The following is a 25,080-nucleotide window of genomic DNA, read 5'->3' as shown; positions in this document are numbered from 1 at the left end:
CTTATACCTGGTGTGACATGTTCCTGCTATAAATAACTAAGTGTGGTAAACAATGTTTCAACAGCTTTCCAGAACATTAGGGAAAAAACACCCAAAAAAACCCCTAAGCACTGTATTAGGTAGTCACGAGCATCTACCACTGGTAAATTGTAAATATAGGAGATTATTTCACAATCTTCTTTCCCAATTTTCTTTTTAAGGAAAATAATCCTCAGACTGGAGTGCCTCCAGCGTATAACCCTCCAAGTGCTCTGGAGCTGCACACCCTGACTCCCTCACAGCAGTGAATCATGAGCAATGCATGCACAAACAGCCAAACAAACTGGGCAAAAGGTAACAAATCCCAAACAGCTGATTAAGACTAATAATCAGCTTGGGAGGGATGCTTACTACAACAATGTTTAACAGCATCATTGTGACAGACATTGCCTAATATTAGGGCACAGCTAAGGAGAACATGTGAGATGTGGTTATTTTTAAGCCTTCACAACCAAAGATTTTCTGAGTTGTATTTTAAAGGAACTTATCTATTATGTGTAACTCTACATGGGAACTTTATAGAGTGCAGCATGGAAAAACAGCTCTAAATCAGAAAAACTTTCCACTGGTATTTCAGCATCTCCTCTACCACCGTTGTCAGACACTGAATTTTGTCCAGACAGAATGTTTGTCTCCTAATATCTGTCTGATGGAAAGATGTAATAAGTACCAACTCCAGCATAAGAACATCATAAGACTTCAGAAAACAACAAAAACCTCTTAAAGATCTGGAAAGAAGGGAGGTCTGTAAAACACTAAACCATGCACACCATGCATCCAAGCTCTATAGAAGTAGTTGCATCTCTCATTATAGCCCAAAACTCCACAACAGGACATTCAGGAGCTCCAAAAGTCTCAGGCACATATGATTTATACCATGACTGACCCAATATGCAGCTTTCTTTCACAAACTGATATGAATTAAATGTCTGGGTTGCCACAGTATGTTTTTGTGATGTTTTGTGCTTTCCACTCTGCAGACTCACTAACATTTACTAACAGTTCACATGAGCCTTTTACTCTAGCTCTGAAATGAACAGAATAATTTTTGGCAAGTTTATGTCTCTCAGCTGAGAAGCTGTAATTTAACAGAAGGAAGATATGCTTATTAAATCTCCTTAATGCATTTGATTGCAGTTCCATTAGAGAACATTCCTTTAAGTTCTCTACTCAGGTTATTCACCACATAGTCAAACAGTCATAGAAAATGCAGAACATTCATCTAACCCAACACATCACGTTAAATCACCAGTGCTTGAGCCCCAGTTACTTACCAACCCCCACTTACATGTTAGATTAGGAAAATAAATCTGGTTTTAGGATACAGATGGTGAATTAGTTAATCCAGAGGGACAGATGCTTGAATTTTGGGAGGGAGAGACAGAGAAGAGAGAAATAATCACCTCACCCCAACTAAGAAAACTCAGCTTTGAGATGCTAAAAGTTGTCTTCACCTACTGCAAATTGATCAACTCCCAATACACAAATAGTAAACATTTCAATTACCACTGTTTGTTAATTACCCCAGGACACTTAATACAGAGAAGAGGAGTGGATTCTGAGCCTGAGAATGGAGTGACCATGATGCTGATCCAGCAGCAGGGACTGACACTTCCACTCCAATAGAGCCACGTTATCTGTAGCTCTATCGAAACCCTAAAGCTCCTCTCAGACCACTCTGCAAACTGAGTGGGAAGGAGTAAGGATAAGAGCAACATTCTGTCCTTAGGGAGCCCTATTAAATCAGATTCCCAACATCAGCCACTTCCTCTTTGTTTTCCACAAGCCATATGGCTTCCTGACAAAATCTGTACAAACAATAAATCCATTAATCAAGCCACTGCTGGAGGAAAAGGCTTTTTTTTCCCCCCTCTTCCCTTCATCAATCCAGACATTTTCATAGTGATGTTTTATGTATTTCATTTTATGAAAGTCCCAAGGAAAATACTAAAGTGGTCTTTGTTCTCACACTGCAGCCCCAATTACAGTTCATACTTGTGGAAGGAGATCCTCACATAAAATGCAAAGAGATACAGGCATAGAGAGAAGTCAGTCAAACCAACAAGAAAGGAGTCCAGCCTAGATGAATCTTAGCAGGGATACAGCATAAATTGCTACCTAGGTTTGCTGGCATACTGTCTCAAAAAAACCAAAAATTATAAAGAAAACAATAATTAACAGAAGTAGGTAAAATAAGAGAGGCATTAGAAGTCTATTCCCACAAGGCTCTCAGGAGATGGACACATGCAAATGCCACAAGTAGCTCAAAGGAAGAGCTTCTCTTAAGAGATGCCACAAAAAAGAACTTCCCCACATGCAGGGAACTCTGTGGGAGGGAGGAAACAGAGAGCAGCAAGATTTCTACCTCTTGTAGGTGGGAAACTCCTTTCCAGCAGGGGGAAAGATCTCCCACTCCTCTGAAAGAAGGGAGAAGAACACTAAACCCAAACCTAACCAGGCTCGTTCTTTCACCAAACAAAACATACACTTGAAGGACTGCTGGAAATGCAAACTTCCCATTTTGATGATCTGTTCCATGCAGGCTTTTCCCAAAACTTCTTCGAATGAACTTTCATTAGTCAATAGTCTTCAGTGCAGGAGGATTGGGAAGAACAAGACATTACTCTACAACTCAGGTGGTCTCTTGCAGTCGCACATTTCTAAAGCAACTGTGACCCTTCCACTCATATGGAAGAAAAACAAGATTGGCATGGTAACAAATCTTTTTACCTTAAATCATGTTTTATTTTCTTCACAGCTGGTCTACAGCTTACTGGATGACCAAAACTGTTCCACAATTCATGTGAGCAAAAACAACCCTCTGTTTAAATGAAGTTCTGGAAACACAAAGCAGCTTATGACACTGACAAAGACTTTGCAGAGAAAAAGCATTTAAAAAGGTGTGAAGTTCACTTTTCAAAACTTGGAGCAGGGTTGTTTTGGGGTTTTTTTTGGGTGGGGGGGGGAGGGTGGCATTTGCATTATTTTTTAAATACAGGAAAGCAGCATTCTTGATTAAAAGCAGGAAATCTTTGAAATTACATCCCTTTCTGTCTTTGTTGAATTAAGTAACAATTAGCCACAAAGAAGAAAAAAAATTACAGAGCTTAGAAAGTTTGAATCATTATCTCCAAGGAGACACATCTGTAATGTTAACAAGGTCAGAACATTTCAGTCAGTTCTTGTGGGTAATAGGAGATACAAGATGTTAGCTTCTGTTCCTATCAAGGCAGTGACAACTCTGGAAAGACTGCAGATATCACTTGGAGCCTACACCACTATGAATTATTAGCCTTGAGGCCACAGCCTAGAAAGATACAACATCACATCCAAAGTACAGAGGGATTTGTGGATGCCTAGAGGTAGTGATGAAAGGTGTGTTTGTTTTGGACAGGATGGTAAGGAGGATCAGGTGCTGCCAGCTGGGGAGGCCTTTTACCACATCTGGGGCAGATGGTCCCAATTATCTTCTCATCACTGCTAATCAGAATTCATCTTTCAGCAGCTATATAATAACCTATGTAAAAATAAACCTGGGATTGGTGTTTGGCTTCTAGCAAGGGGAGAGCGTGCCTGTCACAAGTCAGTCAGTGCAGGCAGCATCCTGTCTTGGATCTCATTTACAAGCCTGGGGTATGAAGCTCAGCAGGTGCAAGATGGTGTCTTCACATCAGGTCTGAAAACAGAATACAGGTAATGCTGACAGGAAAACTCAGGGGCACACCAGTGGGGAGGAAAAGGCAGTTCTCCCTCCTACCAGTTCATTCTTCTGCCCTTTCTGACCCTATTGATAAACAGCATGTGCTCCTAAATTAACACGATCTCTAGCAGCCTGTCCTGGCTACTGCCCTTATCTACAGGGACAAAACTGATCCAAACTGGAAGCAAGATATATTATTTGGAGAATATAAACAGCATCAAGCTCTTCATGTCTTCACTGACTGAAACCACTTGTTCATGTCCTCACTTGGGTGTCAAAGGTGGCCAGTCATAATAAGATAATAAAATTTATTTCCTCTCTTCCCTGAGCAACCTAACACCTCAAATAGAGTTGAGAAAGGATTTATCCAGCCCAGACTTTACCGCACCATTAAGTCTCATACCCTGTATGGGTTAGCAAGAGCAACACCATTTACATCCCAGAAAATAAGGTGCTTCCTTGTTACTGCTATTTAGCTCTTCTCAGGAGGAGAAAAAAACTGCTGATCTTCAAATTCAGCTCTAAACTACTCCTTATTTGCCCACAACACTGCATCCTAGTTCTTTAAAGTCTACTATAGTGTTGAAAAGCAAGGGCTACAAAAAACCATGTTGACACATAAATCAAGAAGAGTCATATTAAAATTATAAAGCAGCTTGATGTAAAAGAAAAGTCTTGACTGAGATCTCCAGAGTTCTGCCAGTCATTTGTCTCCTTGCAAGTACGTGAAGGGCATCTACTTTCCAGGAACAAGAGGTTTGAATTCATTTAAAATATTTCTAAGCCTTTAGAGTTGCATTTGTTGAGAAGAGAGAAGAAAAACACTTGAAGTGATTTATTTTCTTTTTGTTTAAACAACACAGCCAAGAGAGCCCTGCCACGTGAGCTCAGAGGACACCAGAGCAGAATACCCACAGGTAGAGCACGTTGCTTTCTCTTCCTCCAAATGAACACTTCATTTTGAAACCCCTGTGATTAAAGCCCATGGAACCACTACTCCAGGATGAAAAGGGGGTGCTGATACAGCAGAAAACCATCAGAGCTCACCCACAGACTCACCTGCACATCCCACTCTACTCCCTCACCCTCGCAGCTGTGCCTGGAAAACACCGGGGGAATTGCACAGAAACCAGGAGCTTCTCTTCCTGTCAGCAACACCACTTCATTTTTTTTCAACACAGGAGGCATTGAGATGTCACACTCACTGACAAGAGGAATGCTTTCCTCTGCTCCCTTCAGCAGCCCTGGAAGCAGGATGCTTCCAACAAGCCGCTGCTCAGAGGATTCCCTCCCAAAACACTGCCCTGGCCACACCGCTGTGCTTCCACAGAGTCAGGCTTACTTCACAAGGTAATTATTCAACAGAACAACAGCGAAAGTCATGGCAATAATTTGCTTTGTTGTTGAAAACTTCTTTTTCACTCATAGTCAAACCCAAGTCTGCCCTTTGATTTAAAGAGAGCAGCTCGCTCACTTTACATTCCTGCCTTACCTGCACAATTTCACACTTGACTACTAATTCTTCAAACAGCAAACTCTTGCCATACCTACCTATGATTAAGTATTTTGCACTGGTTCTCAGAAAAGCATGTATGAGAAAACATATTTAAAGAAAAAGATCAAGAGACTGAGTAATAGAGTCAAGCAGCATTTAGCAGAAATCAGGATTAGGCCTGGGTATTCACATATTGACCGACCTGTTTGGGTTGGAGGTTAGCTCTTGTTTTAATCCTAGTGGTTAGAACTACAGGAAGGCATTTTAAAGGAATGATTCAAGTTCAAACATGTATTTCAATATCATGCACATCTCTGAAAAAGTACAGTTGGGCAAGTCATCCAGGTACTTAGGCAACACAGAAGGAGTAGCACACAAAAATAGAAGTATAATGACGTGGCATTTGTTTTCATTTCTTTCCTTGAGGATATCTGACAGTAATTGAAAAAAATAATATAATAAGATTCTGGTTTATTTCCATTTGTGTAGTTAAAACCATGTAGAACTAATGAAAGACAAACCCAAATCTCCCTTTGCAGAGAAGCTGTGGCTGCCCCATCCCTGGAAGTATCCAAGCCAGGCTGGATGGGGCTCTGAGAAACCTGGGATAGTGGAAGGTGCCCCTGCCCATGGCAGGGGGATTGGGACAGGATGGGCTTTAAAGTCCCTTCCAACTCAAGCTATTGAAAGAGTTTATGATTCCTTTACCTCTGAGCAGGTGTCCCTGCCAGCAGAATGGCTGCACTGGTGGCAAAGCAGTGGCTCACCATGCAGCCTGTATCTGCAGTACAGCCAGAGCACAACAGCCCCTCCAGTCTGCTCACAGTCAATACCACAATTCTTGAGTAAACAGTGCTCCACTTTCTAGGCACTGCCAGACAATTTCCATTTCCACATCATATCAATTTATAGGCAATTCTTGAGAGCCTGCTCTATTTTTGAAAATAATGAAAGACTGCTGCTATCTTTGCAGGTACAAGCCCTGTTCTGCTTCTCTGGGTTGTTTACACAGCATCCCTTTGTGTGATGATTTAGCCTGGTTTTGTATGAGCACCTAGGTAGGTTAGTTTGCAGAGCCCACATCAGGAGCATAAAATAATTAAGATATCAGGATTAAAGAGTCGCTGTTTGTAAATTCAAGTTGGTTCCATTTAGGATTAACCCAAGCCAGCAAAAATATCCAGTGTCAAGTCAGTTTCGTCTGTAACATCAGCAGAACATTCAACATCCCTCTGCATTTCCAAACAACCCTTTCAATATGAGACAGCTCTCACCCAAACCAGTGATTTTCCAGAAGGTCTAAAGGTTAACTTCAATTACCCTTTTCTTGGCAAGGAGTCATAAGCCACTGCTAATAACCTCAATTCCAGACTTCTTAGAATTGCACAGGACAAAGCAAAGCATTTAAGACAGTGCTGTCAGCAGCAGCAAACCTGGCAGGTGACAGAGAAATCCAGCCCCTGTTCCAAAGGCCTGCAGTGCTGTCTTTTGTGACTGCCACCTTGCAGGCAGTGCACTGCTGCAGCCTTCCATCTGATTCCACAAACTCATCTTTTCCCTGTTTCCAAAGCACACAGCTCCTGACACTTGAAAGCAGAATTCTGAACTGTACCATTCTCCCTGCCTGCTCCATTTCTGTCTGGCCCATGTGGCACCCCTCAGATCTGAGTGAACTGGGTCAGCAATCAAATCCATATTTGTAAGAGCCAGAAGCTCACAAAGAGTCCAGCAATATGCATGAGCCAATGAAACTACACTGCTGAGAGGATAAAAGGAGCCTGTGAATTCCTCCCTAGCCATGCCAGTGCTCATCCACAAGGAAAGGACATCACCAAGACAATTTTCACTCATGAGAGCCATCAAAAGCCCACCTCTTGGTTCTGCTTTTGTACACAAGACAAAGTGCTCAAGGGCCAAAGAGATATATTATCATCAATACATTAAGAGATCTTTATTTGAGATGATGTCTTGAAAACAACTTCATTAGCGTATGTGAAATGTGGAAAAATGGACAACAACACGTAGTTTTCTTGTTTATGTTGAAACACCCTCAAAGTAACTCAATTTCAGTATAAGAATAATGCAGTAAGTTTGTTAAGCAATAATTTCTTTCAGGTAACTTGTGTCTGCAAAAAGCTTCCCTCTAATGAACTTCATATGTCTTTAAGTGGAAGCACACAGTGGCTAATAAGAGGTGAAATACTAAAGTGTGCAACTGTTACATGTTTCATGGCTCAGATGGCTCCTGCAGAGAGCAAAGCCAGGCCTGAAAGCTTGCAGATTTCCAGCTTGCTCCACAAGCATTTGTCCTTGGGGAAGAGGAGTACCCTCCATCAGTCCTTCATCCAATGGCCCTGTCCTGTGCCATCGCGTTCCCCTCCCAGAGCGTGAGGAAATGTTATCGGGATTATAATATCCCATTTCTCAGTTACTAACCAAAGAAATGCACATCTTACAGCAGCTACTGCTATTATATAACCACAGATTTCTTTTCATATGGAGCTTTAATCTCTCACTGCATTATGTAGTCAAGAGATGACAAACTTCCTTATTCGTTCCTTGCAATTACCCATGAGTCAATGGAAGACAAACATGGAGCTGATTTTTCCTGGATTTACCACATTCTCTCCAAGGAAATGTAATCAACCCTCTGTGCCACAGACTCCAGGTACACTTGGACCTTACACAGGTGCAAGTGTAAGGCAAATGTGAGAGAGAAAAGTTCATTTCTCTGTTGCAACCCACTGCCTCCTTCCCAAATAGCAGGAAGTAAAGCCACAGCATTTGTCTCTCTTGAGACTTAGGAGAAACCCTGCAGAAAGTGATCAAGGCACAGCAGTTTCAGAACTAATTAAAATCTCTAGTTGGACACTTACTGGTTGTTAATTAGCACCTGGGAGAGACAAGGGCCAACTCATCAGCTACCAGGAAATGCAATTGATGCCATTAAAGTATTTGAAATTTCTTTATTTATTTGATACTATAAAGCTACACAACAAGTTCTTGCTTCACCTCCTACTAAACTTAATCTTTGTCATTGGCAACACAACACTTCCAAGGTCACTAATAATCAGGAAGAAAGCAACACTTTACTGTCCAGTTCTACTGTTCAGCTTATGGCAAAGACTGGTGCCGTCTCTGTGAAATCCACCTCCTCACATCTCAAACCAATGGAAATGGAAAGAATTAATTTTAATGTAAACATTTAAACTAATTTTTCTTATACAAACATGACCCCTAACAGTCAGTACTTGAATTCTCTGAAAAAGCTGTATTTTTGGGGATGACATGCAAGGCATGGAATGGGAGACAAGGAAAAGCTACTGTAATAGATGACTGCTCAAATCTACTAGCTCAAATAAAAAAAGGAAAGCAACACCCAAAAGGCTTTTAACAACAAAGATAATGGGCTGGTTAAAAAATACCTTGTGTAGCAAAGTGAAAATAAATGTATAAAGCTTAGTGGCATCCCTGCCTATGGCAGGGGGTTTAGATCAAGATGATCTTTAAACTCTTTTCCAACATAAACCAGTCTGTGATTCTAGATAACCAGACTCTCCAAGCACTGCAACAGTGAAATGAGAGAAAAATCTTCATATACACAAAGCTTTCTCTTCACAAGATCTTCAAAGCAGGGAATCCTTTCTGTTTTAAATTTTCCTGACTAATAAAGTCCTCACATTAAGCCCAGAGTCAGAACAAGGCACAAGTCAACACTTTTATTCAAAGACCCTTCCTTACAGTTTAACAACCAGTTACTTATTTACTTTTTTGTTTGCTTGGTTTTGGTAGGGGACTGTCAGACTCATTACCTAAAATTAAGTGTTCAACGTAAACCAGACAAAATGGAAAGATTTCTTCAGAGTTCAAAAGCAGGACTGAGATCCTGCTGCCATTAGCAGAAAAAACAGGAAAACTATCAAGATAGGGAAAAGCAGCAATAAAGCCCATTGTGCCTGTTACTGTTTTCAGACTTCTGTGGAACTGTCTCTCTCCTGATTTAGAGCAGTGGCCAGCAAACCTCCCAAATTCCCTTTGAAAAGCTCCCATGCTCTGTAACAACGTGTGGGAGGTCCAGCTGCAGTTCAAAGCCGGAGAGCTGCAAGCACACGAGACTGACATGTTGTAAAGATCTACTGATACCTTTCAGAGTCCTGCTCAGTCAAGGCAGACCTGAAGCCAAGTGGCCAAAAAATAGGCTGTCCTGGTCTGCTGATACACAACACTAAGTCTGGCTCTTTTGATGACTTTGCCATTTTTTCTGTGTTTTTATCAAAGCTCTTCTTTGAATCACATCTAGACACAATTTTGTAAGTTCTCCTCCTCCCCAAACATAGTTGTTTGCAAAACTGTAAACATTTTGTTAAAGGCATTACAAATCTAATTCACAGAATCACAGAATGCCCTGGAATGGAAAGGACCCTAAAGATCATCCTGTCCCAGGCCCCTGCCATGGGCAGGGACGCCTCCCACTATCCCATGTTGCTCAGAGCCCCATCCAGCCTGGCCTTGGACACTGCCAGGGATGGAGCATCCACAGCTTCTCTGGGCACCCTGTGCCAGGGCCTCACCACCCTCACAGGGAACAATTTCTTCCCAATATCCAATCTGAACCTGCTCTCTGTCAGTGTGAAGCCATTGCCCCTTGTCCTGTCACTCCAGGCCCTTGTCCAGAGTCTCTCTCCATCTTTCCTGTGGGCTCCCTTCAGGCACTGGAGGGGCACAATGAGGTCACCCCAAAGCCTTCTCTTCTCCAGGCTGAACAATCCCAATTCCCTCAGCCTTTCCTCCCAGCAGAGCTGCTCCATCCCTCTGATCCCCTTGGTGTCCCTGCTCTGGCCTGGCTCCAGCAGCTCCCTGTCCTTCCTGTGCTGGGATTTGGAGATTATTTCAGTTAACACTGACTCAGATCCCATCCAAATTACACTAATTCTGATGAGCTCTCACCATTTCAATTTCCAGAATTTCAATGAAAAGCAAGAAACAGCTAATTAAAGCCTTAGTCAGGATAGCTTCTTCCCTGGGGGCAAATAGAATCCACCTACACAGAAAACTTAGAAAACAGTCAATAGCAAAGTGTAAATATTGCCTGAAACTAACACAATCAATGAAACAGCTTTTGAAACTGCAAATGTAACAAAGAGGCTGAATAGAATGTTTTAACCTTCTTTGAAAATGACAAAGACTAACAACGTTAAAAGGCTTTTGGAGGCTAAGAGACGCACAGCTTGTTTCTATAAAAAGTATAATGCCAACTCATTTGAAAATACTCTCTTGCTACTACATCCAAACAGCAGGTGGGTACACAACAACACCAGAGAGCTGAGACACAGAAACAACCAAACTGAGAGCACAAGACCTGCACAGTAACCTAACTCCATTACAAACCTGCAGGACAGCACTACCTCTCTGAAAATCATTTCAGCAAAACATCTGTTTTTCTCCTTTAGGTTTCATACCACTTAGTGAAAGGCTCAGAAGACACCAAGTGATGAAACCACCTGAACAAAAAGCTCAGATCTTTGGAGTACTTATCCCATGACAGGATAGCTGGGAGCTGAATAAGAAAATCCTCACTAAGTTTTCTCTATTTACTCAAGACACACACAGACCAGGAATTTGCTTGGATTGTTCATCCCTTTGCTAATTCCTACAAGGACACAAGACAATTCCACCTCCAAAGAAACCAGCACAAACCAGTAATTACCTCAACATGCCTCAATGATGCCCTTAAGCAGGCAAATATTTCCTCATGGAAATGCAATAAAGGCATCTAAAATTCCACTGGGCAGAAACAAATATCACCAGAAGGTCTGCGTTTGTATTCCTTCTGTTGTGCGCTTTCTTGTTCCACCATCCAGTGCAATCTGCACAGCTTATTCTTTAAGTTAATGCTTTGTGGAAAAAAAACCCACAAAGAACACTCAGTTATTAATAATAATCCTTAAGTATTATGCTAAGAACACACCAACTCAGTTGACTTAGCATAGTTATGCATTAAAACGATCAAAAGCTTTAAAGGACGTTTACATAGTTTCTAAGATTAACCAAACACTAAGTGCAAATCCCACTTCATGGTGAGAAAATGGGCCACTTCTCAGTACATTACCAACATCTCAATTTTTTTAGTTAAACCACATTCAAACATTTTTACGAGACACTGCTGTTTATAATCACTGGACAACATCTGAGTTCAGGCAATCTCTTCAGCTGGAAGAGACATCTATAGCAATGAAAATTTTATTCAGCTTCATAAAAAACATCAACCTACAGCATCCTTTATAACATAATAGACCAGTTGCACACAATATTAAATTCAGCTGCAGTGATTGAGAATCCTGTTTGCTGACAGAAGCTCAAAAAATAATTCATTTTTCACCTGATGGATTACAGCCAAATCATTCTATACTGGAGACTGGTTCTCTGCCACAGCACCAACTCCCTGTGTTGAGACTTCTTTCTCTCCCATATTTCTAATATCAGAGTTCCCAACTGAAACTGCTGCTTAGGTAACTACTGGAGGTCTATAAACAAGACATTCTACAAATTGGTTACGAGGGCCTAACCTTGACTTGCCAGGTGGATACTCTGTGCTAAAGAAAACACAGAGCAATGGAGTGACAGTGCCAGGCAGAAGCACTTTTAACTTGCCACCAAAAAGATCTCTTCTGCTCCCAAGATCTACCAGTTTTGGGTTAGTATTACTTTCCTTTGCCTAATTTCCTTCAGGAACACTGTATCTCCTTGTTCTTTGTGTTAGTCCAGGTCTGCGAGGCGCCAAGGAAAAGAAGAGATGTAGAGGCCAGGTAAGCAGTTTTTAAATAATTCTGTATGTACATGATTATCACAGGAAAGTTAGTAATTCTGGCAAAAGGACTACAAAGCATTCCATCAGGTTTTCGATTTTTCCAACATCCATGGGAGGCACCCAGACACAAGGGGAAAAACCAACATGAAACAAAACAACACAAGATTTCCACCACTGCTACACAGGAATCAAACATGACTCACTCACTGCTTATCTCAGCCTCCTATCAGCATTTTCAGGAGCAAGCCTTCCCTGACCACAAGTAACAGCCTGCTAGAACTGAGAGAAAAATCTAAGAGCTGACCCACACACAAAAAAACCAAATCCAAAACACAGCCACACCATGAACCAAACCTTAAAAAGACTTGACACATCACGAGGAGAACGTGCTGCTTAAGGAATTAACATCTCCACATCCCACTGTGCTGGTGGTAGAAACTCTGCTCTTCAGGCATTCATTCCCCAGGAAAATGGGAGAGCCACTAACGGCCAAAGCAAGAGTTCAGCATGACAAAAAATCATGATACAACCTGGAACAACTTCGCAAGTGATGGAGAGAGGCTTTGGAAATCCAGATGTTCAGCAAAACAGCCCAGGAGTGCCACATTCCCAGGCACTGGAGGCACCGATGCTTGTGGTACCTTCTCTGCAGAAGCCAAGAGCAGAGTGAAACACTACTTTTTTGTTTCAGAAGATGAATGAAAGTTTAATTAGCCCAGATCTTCAGAGGAGGAAGCTAAATTTTTTAAAGCCATGTCCAACAGTGATGAGGATTAAGAGTAACAAGAGTTATCTATATTTGATGGGTAGCTGAGGAACAAAATTATCAAACTCCACCAACATTAATGCAACCAGACACTCCTGTTGTTCATTTTTCTCAGTTACATTTTAGAAAGGACTTTTTTTAATTATTATTATTTGAAAATAGAAATCATATTTCTCTACTATTTATTCCAGTCATTTTTGTCCTTCTTGCCCTTGAGATTCATTTGATGTAGAAAAGCACATACTTTGCATAGGACATAATACCCCATGTGAGACCAATTACTAGATTTTACTAAAAGTGACCTGGCATCACCATGAAATTATTTCTTTGCTATAAAAAATGTTTTGAAGATGGATATAAGATAGGACAAAAATATTGGTTCAGTCACCTCCAAAAGAACTCATTATAATAAGAGAGTGCATACATATAAGACATTTCAACAAGCTATCTTATTCACAATAAAAAATCCCCACCATATAACAAAAACCCCCTATTCTTCATGTTTCATTCTTGGAAACAATTTAAAAAAAAAAAAAAGTAGTTTTTAGAGTGAAGCCTCCAAAGCCACCAAAGCTGCAATGTTAACATCCCAATGTGCTGTTATGCAATTCTTAATAAATAAGTTTTGGAAACACATTAAAATCAGAATCAGCATTTTCTTCACAGTTTGCCATTAACAGACAAATAATTTCATTTCTGCCAGTGTAGCAAGCTGGTAGCAATCCAACTAAAAAGTTATTCCATTTCAAGCTTGTTTCCTACCCAACATTAGGTGAAATTGGTTTACATTACTTGACTAATGCAGTACAGGCAAGACTCCTGTCACTTGTCCATAAGAGTGCCTCATACATTGGCTATTATTGCATAGCTGACACAAAAATATAATTTTAATGTAATAATATTTAACATTGCAGCGCCCTATGTCCTAGAAAAGCCCTTGCCCACACCAGCAGCTTTGCCATAGATGAAGTCTGAGGTGTAGATGGAAGCCCCACAGGAAACCTGAAGGGTAAAACACACCCAGACCATGATTTCCCCACTCAAATAATTGCTTTCATTGCATCATTTTGAACTGGAAGTTTATTCATCAAAACAAAGTTGTGTATTTGGTAAATAAACCTCTTGTGCATTTTTTAATCCAGAAAGAAGCAAAAATTAGACTAAATGGAGAGTTCAGAAAGATCCTCATCAGTATAATGCAGAACAGGTGGTGCTCTGAAGTCAGAGCAATAATGGACAAAAAGCCTCACCCAAAACCATCCTGAAAACCTGAAAAACATGAGTGGAGTGCCTGTGGTACACTGCATCAAGTAATTACAGTGGTTTGGGTTGGAGAGGACCCCAAAAATCATCTTGTTCCAACCCATTCCACTATCCCAGGTTGCTCCAAGCCCTGTCCAACCACCTGGCCTTGGACACTTCTAGGGATGGCACAGCCACAGCTTCTCTGGGCAGCCTGTGCCAGGGCCTCACCAGCCTCACAGGGAACAATTTCTTCCTAAAATCTGTTCACCATCATTCAGACTATTTGTGCTGTTATTGCTGCAGGAAGGGGAAGATCAAATCTTTCATCTCTATTTGCAGCAGGAAGAAATAACCCACGTGCAATCCAGTTCAGTGTGACGACAGATGCACATCCAAGTACAGAACCGCACTGCTGCACCATGTGAAAGCAGACACCAAGCACCCCAAAAGGCAAGTTACAATGCACTTACAGAAGGGAAAATCCCATTTTTACACACCATATGAAGAAAACAACAGACTAAGCAATGGCTTGACACCACTGTTAAGCTCTAAGAATGTTTCACGTTAAAATCAAAGCAGGACACAATATCTCAAATAGCTGTTTAGACTCTGAAAGGAATCAACATTTGGAGCATAGAGGCTGATTCTGTTCAGCCAGTCACATTAATTAAATACACACTGCTAAAATTAACCTGGAACTATGCACAGTGTACACTGTCATAAAGGGGTGCAGGGGAAAACCATCCATTTAAGACATATGCCCATAAACCAACCATAATTACTATTCTAAGGACTTCAGAATTGACAGCCTATGCATATTAGCTGAAAGGCCAAAAGCTATTTTTATAGCATGATTTATGGTCTACATAAACCCTAGAAAGGTAAGATTTAGAGCTAAGTCACAAGGCAAAACCAGTTTTTTAACCCAAGGTGTTGCTGTCATCAGCAAGGGGAGCTCCTCATCTCCTCCAAGTCAAGAGTCAGAAGTCACCATTTTCTTCTGGAAGCAAATCTAACTGCAGATCTGCCCCTACCACCAACCCCATGGGTTTGAGAGGCAGGAGAGAGGTGGTTTTGTCTGCTGCTCACAGCACAGCACATGAAACCCTTACACAAAGTAAAATCAAGTCACACTCAAGTACAAGCCTGTACCTGTTTTATGGATAGAATGGCCAAATGTCTGTGACCCAGAGCATCCTGAGTGCTTCCCTTTTCACTCAGCTGTGTTACAACACAAGACTATGAGATGCTGCTGGGTTTTTCCCATCCTCAAACAAGGATTCTGGGGAAAACACATATATTCTGAGTACTAATGAGGTTATTTTTTAATGCCATTAAAAGCCACTTGACCAGGACTGAGTGTGTGCTAGATAATGGATCAGAGCACTCTTTACAGTAATTCAATTACAACATAACTCCTTGAGCCTTCTAAAAATAAGGAGTATAATAGAAGGAGAGTGACTATTGGTGAGCAAACTGCGTTGAAGAATGACGTGAATGAGAATCTCAGCTCTAAGATTCTGGGTGGGACAAGGAGCTTCTTGCAGCCATCAACAATGGATTACTACCACCAGAAAACTGACTTTGTTATTTATTTGTTTCTATGTGATTATTTTTATGTCTATTATTCACACATTACATGAAGGTGGACAAGATTTCAGCCCTTCTGTATTTCTAAAGTTGTTTACCTGCATCTTGGCTTTCTACATACACTGAACAGAGCCTAGGTAACAAAATCCCTGGTAAACATAATCTGTTATGCTCTAACTGCATTAAACAGCATGGACAGAAAACCATTTTCAATGAGAACAAGATAACTCTCACTTGTGAAAAGAATGAAATCTCACAGGATTTTGAGCTAGTCAGTAATGACACACTTCCTTACACAAGGCTTTCATGCAAATACTCATCTTTTCTGTTATTACTGATTTTTAATTTTTTTTTCTTGAAATCTGTGACCTATATAAGTGGTGAGAAGTCAAGTAATCATAGGAGAGCTGAGCACCAGGCAGGAAACAAGCAGCTGAATAATTGCCAAGCTGGGCATACAGATATCCTGTGTTGATCCTTTAAATAACACCCATGACACAGGAAGAGAAGCTGTGCTAAAGCTTCATTCAGATTTTCATATTTCTCTATTTAAATTCATGTACAGGATCAGAAACACCAGCACAACAAAACAATTTTTGCATGTTAAAGCACCTCCTCGAGTAACATTTCAAAGAAGATTAGAAGCTCCATTAGATTACTCTGTGCTCCTGCATTTAGCTGCAGGTAGTTTGGGAATGTTCTCCCTAAGTAAAGGTTTATTACCTCGCACATGTACCTTTTTAGAACTTGTCTTTAGCTTTTAGACTCACTGATTGCTGGAACAGAGAACAGAAGCCTTTGCCAAATTATCATTATGGCAACACCTTTCAAACATAAGGCAAATTTTCTAATACAAACAAATAAGATTTCTTGGCTTTACAGATAGCACCAGAATTATTTAATTATGCTAATTTCTGGCTGTTTCTCTCATAAGCCTGAATCTGTGCTGTAAGAAAAAATCCAAGTCTCTTTCTCCCAGCTCCTGGTTTATACTGGCAAATTCCAATCAAATTCCAGCCATCACAGCAGGGAAGAATTGCCCACATTTTAGAAAGAACCTGGAACCTTCTACCTGAAGACAGACAAAGCCATTGGAGCAGTGATGCTATGTGTTCCTCCCCTTAAACAAGCCTGCCATATTGCACCTAAAAAAGCACCTGGAATTAAAGAAATCCAGGCAGGAAGATGGATCTCCAGTAAATTCCAGCTCATGACAGAAGAGTATGTGCAAATCAAATGATCCTCTCTTCTCATACTTCTGCCAGATAAAAGAAACCTTAAAGTGTACAAAATTACATCTAAGTTCTTAATTGTAAACAATTTTTTCCTTAAGTGTTTGGAAAACATCTCTTCCCAGAACTCAGGCACTGCTTCAGAACCACCTTACTCATTTTTCAAAATCAAAATGGCACCTTGCTGTAACTTATTTACAAAGCTGAAAGCTTAGATGTTTTTTTAATTTTGTTTTAAAAGTGGCCCTATTTACCTACCAAAAAGATATTATCTTCTTTCAAACTGCCTTATTACTGCACAAAAGAACTGAGAGGAGCTCATCCTTCAATGTTTTTGTTCAAACACATCCAGGACAGCCAGTTGTGCTCACAATGCAGCACCTATGGGGAAGGTCACCTGCCCTGACTGGCAGCTGAATATTTAAAGACTCAGAGAAGAGAATGTGAAGTTTAATGCACCTGTTGAAAGCTGGCATCAGTGTTTCTGGTGAAGCTACATGCACGACTGGCACCCAGACATGCAGAGTTAATAGCCCACAAAGGCACTACTACACTACTTTTACACTACTATTCTACACCAAGAAAAAAGTGAAAAAATTTCAGGTTACAAGTCTCTAACACAACACTGCTTCCCCTCACACTCAATATACTGTTACTGTGGGACATTCTTGCACATTAAAGTTACAGAAACACAGAAATGCCAATCCATAAAGAATACTTGCTTTCAAACAGCAGTCGCAGTGATTATAATGCTCCCAAAGCAGCTCTAAGTGAAAGCAGTACACTGATAAAAGTATGTCTAAATCATTAGCAAGAGTTTCATTTCAACAGCCAAGCTTCAAGAGAAGAAAAGTTACCTTCCCACACTTACTGATTGACCAAAGGACTGCAGGCTTCGGCTCTCAGCTCCACATCATAGTGGTACACTCTTTAGAGTCTCCGCAATCTCACCAATTCTACTCAGAGGCAGGAAGAGCCATCGGCTCCTTCAGGGCTTCTCCCAGAAAGTTCAGCCTTGCACTGCTTCCCTCCCAGGCCTGGCTCAGCCCTTCTGTCAGCACACACTCCAGGCAGATCTGGCCTGGCAGCTCTGTTCTGCTGGCAAGGGCAGCATCAGAACTCTGAAACTCTTCATGATGAGCCCCGGGGATGTGTGGATTGAGGATGTCTTCAGGGGTAAAGTTGCTGCTGCAGATGGTGTGTGCACAGCAAGGGAGGACACCTGCACTACTGCAGTCAGCTAATTAAATAAATTGGGCTTGCTTCAGCACCTGCAAAACCACACCAGCAATGAAGAAACCATCCCCACTAGAAACTATGACCTTACACATTATGCACATGACAATTCCGCTACTAGATAACATGGCACAGGCTCTGAACATTCAGATTTCTTATCTGTAAGCATCTCTCAGAAAATAATTGCATGAAGTAATTATAGTTATAACTTCTCAGTCTCCACAAAATACATGGTGCTAATGTCCTGACGTGACTCTCAGTTCTGGAAGGTTTAGTGTAAGTGAACAATTTTAGTCTCCCCAAAGCCAGCCAGAAGCTGAAGTTGACAAGTGAGAGTACTAAACTTCCAGTTTCCATGGAAATGGAATTTGGATCAGTACAAACAGGGATTTCAGAATTTAAAACCCAATGCTCTCCATCTTCCATGCTCTATTCCAGCATTCATTTTCCTGGGTAATAAGGGGTCGAGAGAGGCACAAATGCCACACACATCTGTGATCCAGTAACTCACCCTGCCTTGTGGCTCCCCATTTTCATTTAGAGGTTGCCAGCCTCTTCTAAACCAGGCACCAGAGCCGTCAATTCAGCAGCAGCCAGCCAGACACATTTATAAACACGACAGTATCCCAAAACTGTCCATCTGGGAGGACTGGGCTCCCAGTTACGTGATGCTAATACACATGAAAGAGCTGCTTTACAGCCCCTTGCTGAACCACCCAGAATAGAGAAGTTGTGCCATACAGCACAATCAGTAACGAAATTCTCATTTTTATTCTTGATATGACCCAACAGAACTGCACAGAACTGTGGGATTTTCCAACTGTAAATCTTCAGGCAAGAACCAAAAAAAAAAAAAAAAAGGATATTTCATCACCACTAATGCAACACTTCTGCAGCAGTGGCTGCAAGGGAGAATTCCAACTGCAACCATGCTCACTGGCAGCTAAAACAATTTGCCAATGGTTTTTATGGCTCCTGTTCCTTCTGTTTGGCAAGGGCAGAGGAAGAGTAATTTTCTGGAAGTATTTACATTGATTTTGCAGCTGATGACAACACTCCATCTGCTCTCAGACACTTCAGTGCCTCTGCCAACTTCTTCCCTAATGTGGTGCTCTCTCCAAGCTGTGCCAAGGCTTCTCTGCTTCCTGCACTTCTTCTACCATGTTTGAAGAGGACACTTCAAGTTGAGATGTGAACACCTATCCCATGCCCAAACCCACAGGTCAGCAGATTTCAAATTAACTCCCCTCTTAAGACCATCACCTCCAGAAGCCTGAGGATGTGGCTGATGGCATCAACAGAGATGGCAAAATCCCTGAAATAAAAGGGTCCAGGGCCAATGAGAAGAAGCAGAATTTTAAAAGGACCTAAACAAACTCTTTTTTAAGAAAAGCCCAGAAGTCCTATAGAAATCAAGATTTTCCCTAGCATTTAAATATGCAAGCAAGTAAAGCAATATCCTCTCTATGGCAAATAGTGGCCTACCCCAAAAAAATACAAAATTTCAGATGCTTATGCAGCAAGTGCAATTCTACCCACAAAACTTGTGGTGTAAATCAAAGAGAAGGAAGGATTCAGTTTGTACCCATTTGCCTGACACCTTTCCTAGAGTTAAACATCAAAAGAAGCAGCAAAAGCAAATAAAGACTGGGGAGCCTGATAGATTTTTTTTTAACTTTAGGGCATTTATCGAGGCAGAAGCATACACAAGTAACTTGGCTGCTGTCTCCAACTTCTATACAATGACCACACTACCTTGATGCCATGCCTTATCACTCAAGATAAAGTAGTCCTAAAAATGTAAGAGCTCATCTTATGGCATCATATAAGTGAAAAATAACCCCCCAAAAGTCACATACAGCATTCTTTTTAAGATGAATCCACCACAGGAAAATGGATTGCAAGGTCAGAGATTCCTGAAAAGTGACTATGACTTTCAGCAGCTTACATAAGAATTGTAAGTATTTAAACCCCCAAGAACTGAGATAAAGAGCATCAGCCTGCTCATGTTTCATTTGAAAATAGGAAAGTATGTTAGTGTGAAATGGCATCCCTAGGAAATAATACCATCAGGGTAAATGCAGGAAATAAATGTCTTCATCCCTTTTGTATCAGTACATATTTATTAGCCCTGTCCAGAGATAACCAGGATCTGTGGTGTGCAGGTTGGATTCAACATCTAAAGGTTTCTTCTAGCACAACACCTGTCTCAAATTATCTATCCTATTTGCTGACAACCAGAGAAAGGATTACTGTGTTTACAGGCAAATTCTTTCTTCTAACAGTTTGACCTTTTCTTCTCATTTCACTGACCACCTAAATAGGAGAAAAAAGCAAATCACAGCACGTGAGAAACAGGCATCAGCCTCATTCTACTGCTGCAATTTGTCTTTGTTACTTCAAAAACCCAGGACCATGGTGATAAGCCCAGAAAAAACAATGGATTTGAAACGAGCCTTTTTCTCTTCCAGAACCCCTACAATATGTAAGCAACTTCCTGCTTCAAGTTACAGGCTCAGAGACAAACTGAAAGCTGAAAAAATTTGGAAATGACCAACCTCTTAGCATTTAGGCATTTGACTCAGGTTTGCCTTTGTAGCAAATAAAAGACCAATTCAGCAGCTACATCAAATACAGCAGCTTGTTTTGGCAACCTCGTTTTTAGGAGATCAGATTTAGCTACTCAGCTTTAATAATCTTGGTTTTGAATTAACAATCTGTTCTGTAACATTGAGACAGGCCTGGTGAAGTGCAGTGTCAGTCTAAGGGGTCTCGAGGCTAAAACACACAAATACATACATACATACATACATACATATATATATATAATCTGCCCACAGCAGGAAAAAGAGTCCATCAAAATAATAACCAACTTTCCTCAAAAGGAAGCTGTAGTGTTGATTTTTCTATCTATTCTGGGGCTTCATTTTACCTAATTACCAAGAGAAACGTGGGCCAATCCAGCACACATTTTAATCAATTAACACAAAAAGGGAACAACTCCTCGAGGCTTTAGAACAAAAAGACTTGCATTTACAACAGCTGTGGGTCAAAGATCTTAATCTGGGTTCTTTTCAGTAGATTGCCAAAAATAAACATGCTTTTCCACTGTAAATTGTCACTGCAAAGGAAATGCAAAATTCTCACATGAAAATACACAGTTAGAAAAAGCTCCATAGGCAACAATAGGTATTTTTAAATTATTGCTGGGAAAATATGGAAGCTTCTTTTTCCCCTTTCAAAAAGATAGATGCAAGTACACAGTTGCTCTGCTATTTAAAGTCCCATCAAAAGAAGACTGGATGTCTAAGTGTTGCTTGACCAGTGAACTTTTAACAAACACAATTGATCCCTTTAAGAGAATCACATCATCAAAAAGCCATTTATTTCAGCAGGCTACCAACACAAATGGCTCAAAGTTGGCTAAAGCATGCTAAAGAAACACAAGACAAGTTCAGAGCTCCCAGATCTTCAAAGACCATCTATATATAAAAAAAGCTCTCAGTAATACCAGTGCACTTCCATGCAGTATCATCAATACCATGATTTGCAGCTGAACTACTGCAGGAGGCTCTCCATGATCCAGCAAGTCCTACTCCCACACATGGTCAGTAATTAGAGCTTACAGGTCCCAGACTGCACTTCAGTGACCTCCAGGACCTGCTTACAAGAGCTGCTACAACTGCTTTTACAACAGCTCTGGCCATGAGCCTGCACCTTGGTGTAAGGCTGGCAGCACCCAAACACTACAGGGTTTATTTCAACTCTAAGTATTGCAGCTCCACATCCCAACAGACCCAGCCTCTACTGCAATTAACCCTCCTATTCCCATCTATCTTCTCCAAAAAAATTTAAATCCAATCCAAATTCTGTGTTACTCCTGCAGACACCCCCCGTGCTCAGTGCACGGCAGTTTCCCATGGCACAGATGACTGTGACTGCAGAGGTGTTCAGCAGTGGCTCAGTTCCAGCTCTGCCCACCCCAGCTGGCACAGGGCCACTGGCTGCAGAACCAGTGCAATATGTGCATATTCAGAGCCCCATGCTCAAATTCCAACAGATCATCACTTTTTAGTAAATATACTAAGGAGCTAAACCATAAGCTTCCAACACAAGCCAGCAAGCAGTTAAATCAAGTTTTACATTTTACGAAAAACCAGGAAGGGATACCAAAATAATTCTCAGGAAACCACCTGAGATACCACAGTGACTCCAAATTTCTATCTAATCTTGATTTAGAAAACCAAAGTTATCATTAGGGCAGATAACTATTGATGCATGTGACCAAACAATCAGCAGATGATGCCAGAATACACCACTGTCCTGACATTTCCCTTTCAACCTCCCCTGACTCATGGTGTAAGTTATATTGAATGAACTTTCAATTTACTGGGTTTTAAATTAAGAAACTCATGATTTTGCAATTCAGGTGCCTTTACATAAATAACTAAACACATGCTGTGATATTCAGGTATTTGCCAAAATTTCTAAGACCTGATGCTGTAGTTGCTGACTGATTTTGCACAGGTGACAATGCAGTGAGTTTCCTTTGTGTCCTTACTCCTGCAAAGTTTGATTTATCTCTATTCCATCTATCATTGCCTTTCTCAAGATTACTTCACCTAGAAGTAAAAAATAGTGAAGAATTAATTAATTTGTCTCTTTTTCATAGTATGTTCAAGCACTGCTTTATCAGAAAAGAAAAAAAATCAATTAACTGAAAGGAGGAAAATGAGATTTCCATGAAAAAGGTACATCAAGCCACCTACTCCACATCAAATATATAAAAATTACATGACAGTACTCGAACCAAAGGGGAACCCTTTCACTCAGCAAATAAGAAGACAGCAAAATGGTTTGATCAAGGATTTAATTTCAAGAAAAAAATTCCAGTGATGTAGCACCTAGTGAAGCACATGATATTAATCACTTATTCCCCTTCAACTTCATTAAAAATCTCTTCTTCTGCTTCCACTTCAAAGCTTCCAGCTGAAAGCCTGATTTGTCCTGTTGGGTCCAGAGTGGGATGACTCTCTAAATCTCAGTTACCACCAGAGAGTGACAGGCTCCTCTGTGACACAAGTCCAGACATATAAAGGAATGCTCACTCTACTATCCCTTGCAAAAGCAAGCTGGTGTGCAAACAAGCAGCTCTGAAATCCTGGATTCATTACCAGGCATGTATTTCTCCCATATCACCTTACTCAAGTATGTGCATAAACATTCCTATAGAAAAATCTGTATTTTTAACTCCTTGTTAAAAGTCTTACCACATAAATGCATACACTGCATTCTGTTAGAAGTACTTTGGATAAAAGAATTTTTCCTTCTCTTCTTTATCACCTCTAATATTTCCTATGTTTATAGTTTTTTTCCAACTCAATAATTCATGGGTAATTTCAATATATTATACATTTATGACAAGTTTTCCTAGAACACAGTTTATCTGCTGCATTCAAGTACAGAATCATTAGATTCCATATAAAAACCCAGCTCCTGGAAAGCTGAGAACTTACCCTGCAGTTTAGAGGAAGGTCATAATAACTTGCCCTACTCTACCTCTTTAAACAAAGATTCTGCGGCAGCCAGAAAACAAGATGCAAAGAAAATCCTACATGTTCTGCATTCATCCAACTGAAGTGCTGTAAAGATAAGCAAAAAAAAAGATTTTTAAAAAAATTACTTAAAATCAAGGATTTATTTACCCCTCTGGCTTAACTGCTGGCAGTATCAGCAAGGCAACCCCATTACATCTGACAGTGGCTGTGTGGTACAAACACCTCTTAAAGAAAAAGAAAACAAACCAAAAGTCAGAACCCTCCAGGCTGGAAGGAGCTGCTGGAGCCCAGCCTCCTGCTCCAAGCAAGGCCAGTGCTCCATTCAGACCAGGTTGCCTTCACCAGCTGCGCCTGAAAACTGACTCAAAGGATGAAAATGCTTCCCTAGAAAATTAAAGCCTTCTTTACATATGGTCATTAATAATGACATAGATCAGAGAGCTCCCAGTAGCCCTAAGCCAGTGACAAATCTTAAATCACTTTCTTTAAATACTTCTACACTTAATGAAGTTCAGAGCCACTGAATGACTGCAGTTTCCCAACGCATCCCGAGAGTTTTTAATACAGTGCAGAAAGTATCTCCTATAAGTAAATACATTTTTAAGCAAGTTGTGCTCACAAATGACTACATCAACACAGGCAGAGCTGGAGTGTCAGCTCTGAGGACAACCAGTGTTGACTCCAAGTAAGCAGCTGGCTTTCTCCCAGCCTGGGCAAGATGGAATAAATCAGTTTGAATTTTGTAGAAATAACCCATGTAGGTAAGTTTGCACACTAGGTTTTAATACCAGCCATCACAACTGCTTTGCTGTCCCCTCGATCCAAGACAGCACAAATAATCAGTTCCCAGAGACAAACCCAAACAAGCAAACACATAAAAGCAAACTTACCAAAGTGATTTGTGTCACAAGATTTGTTTGGGAATGATGGCTCAAATTGACTTGTGCCCAATCACTCTTTACCTCACCCTCTACACACATTTCCAATGCTTCAAATAAGCTTCGGCATTTATTAAATTAATGTAAAAGCATCTTACACAAAGACCAACAGATTATTTCCTACATATGGTATATTTTTAACAGCATAAGCTGACAAAGCAACACATTTTTACAGGCCTACATAAATCCATACTTTAAGCTTTTTTCTCTTCCTTTTTAAATAAAACCCATGTCTGGTAAATGTTAATTAAAAAAAAAAAACAAAACAAACAAACCTGAAATTTCCCTAAGAAGAGGCAAATGCAGGCACAAATCACCAATTCCCACACAGTCAAGCTCTGCCTCAGGTTCACACATTGTCAAATTGGTGACAACGAGCAAATAGATACTAGAAGAGCAAACAATATTGTTACAAATTTCAGGACATGCTTGGCCTTTGCTTTAATAAAATTAAGTGACGTGAACAAAACACA

General features: G+C 40.6%; 1 protein-coding gene across 2 annotated transcripts in view; it reads right to left on the bottom strand.

Annotated features, from left to right (window-relative positions):
- Window positions 1-25,080, bottom strand: part of RASSF8 (Ras association domain family member 8) — a 70,906-nt gene that overhangs the window by 35,289 nt on the left and 10,537 nt on the right. The window lies entirely within an intron of this gene.

Source organism: Geospiza fortis, unplaced genomic scaffold, assembly GCF_000277835.1.
Source record: "Geospiza fortis unplaced genomic scaffold, GeoFor_1.0 scaffold8, whole genome shotgun sequence".
Taxonomy (NCBI): Eukaryota; Metazoa; Chordata; class Aves; order Passeriformes; family Thraupidae; genus Geospiza; species Geospiza fortis.
Note: the sequence above shows the minus strand (reverse complement) of the source record. Positions and strands in the feature narration are given on the sequence as shown.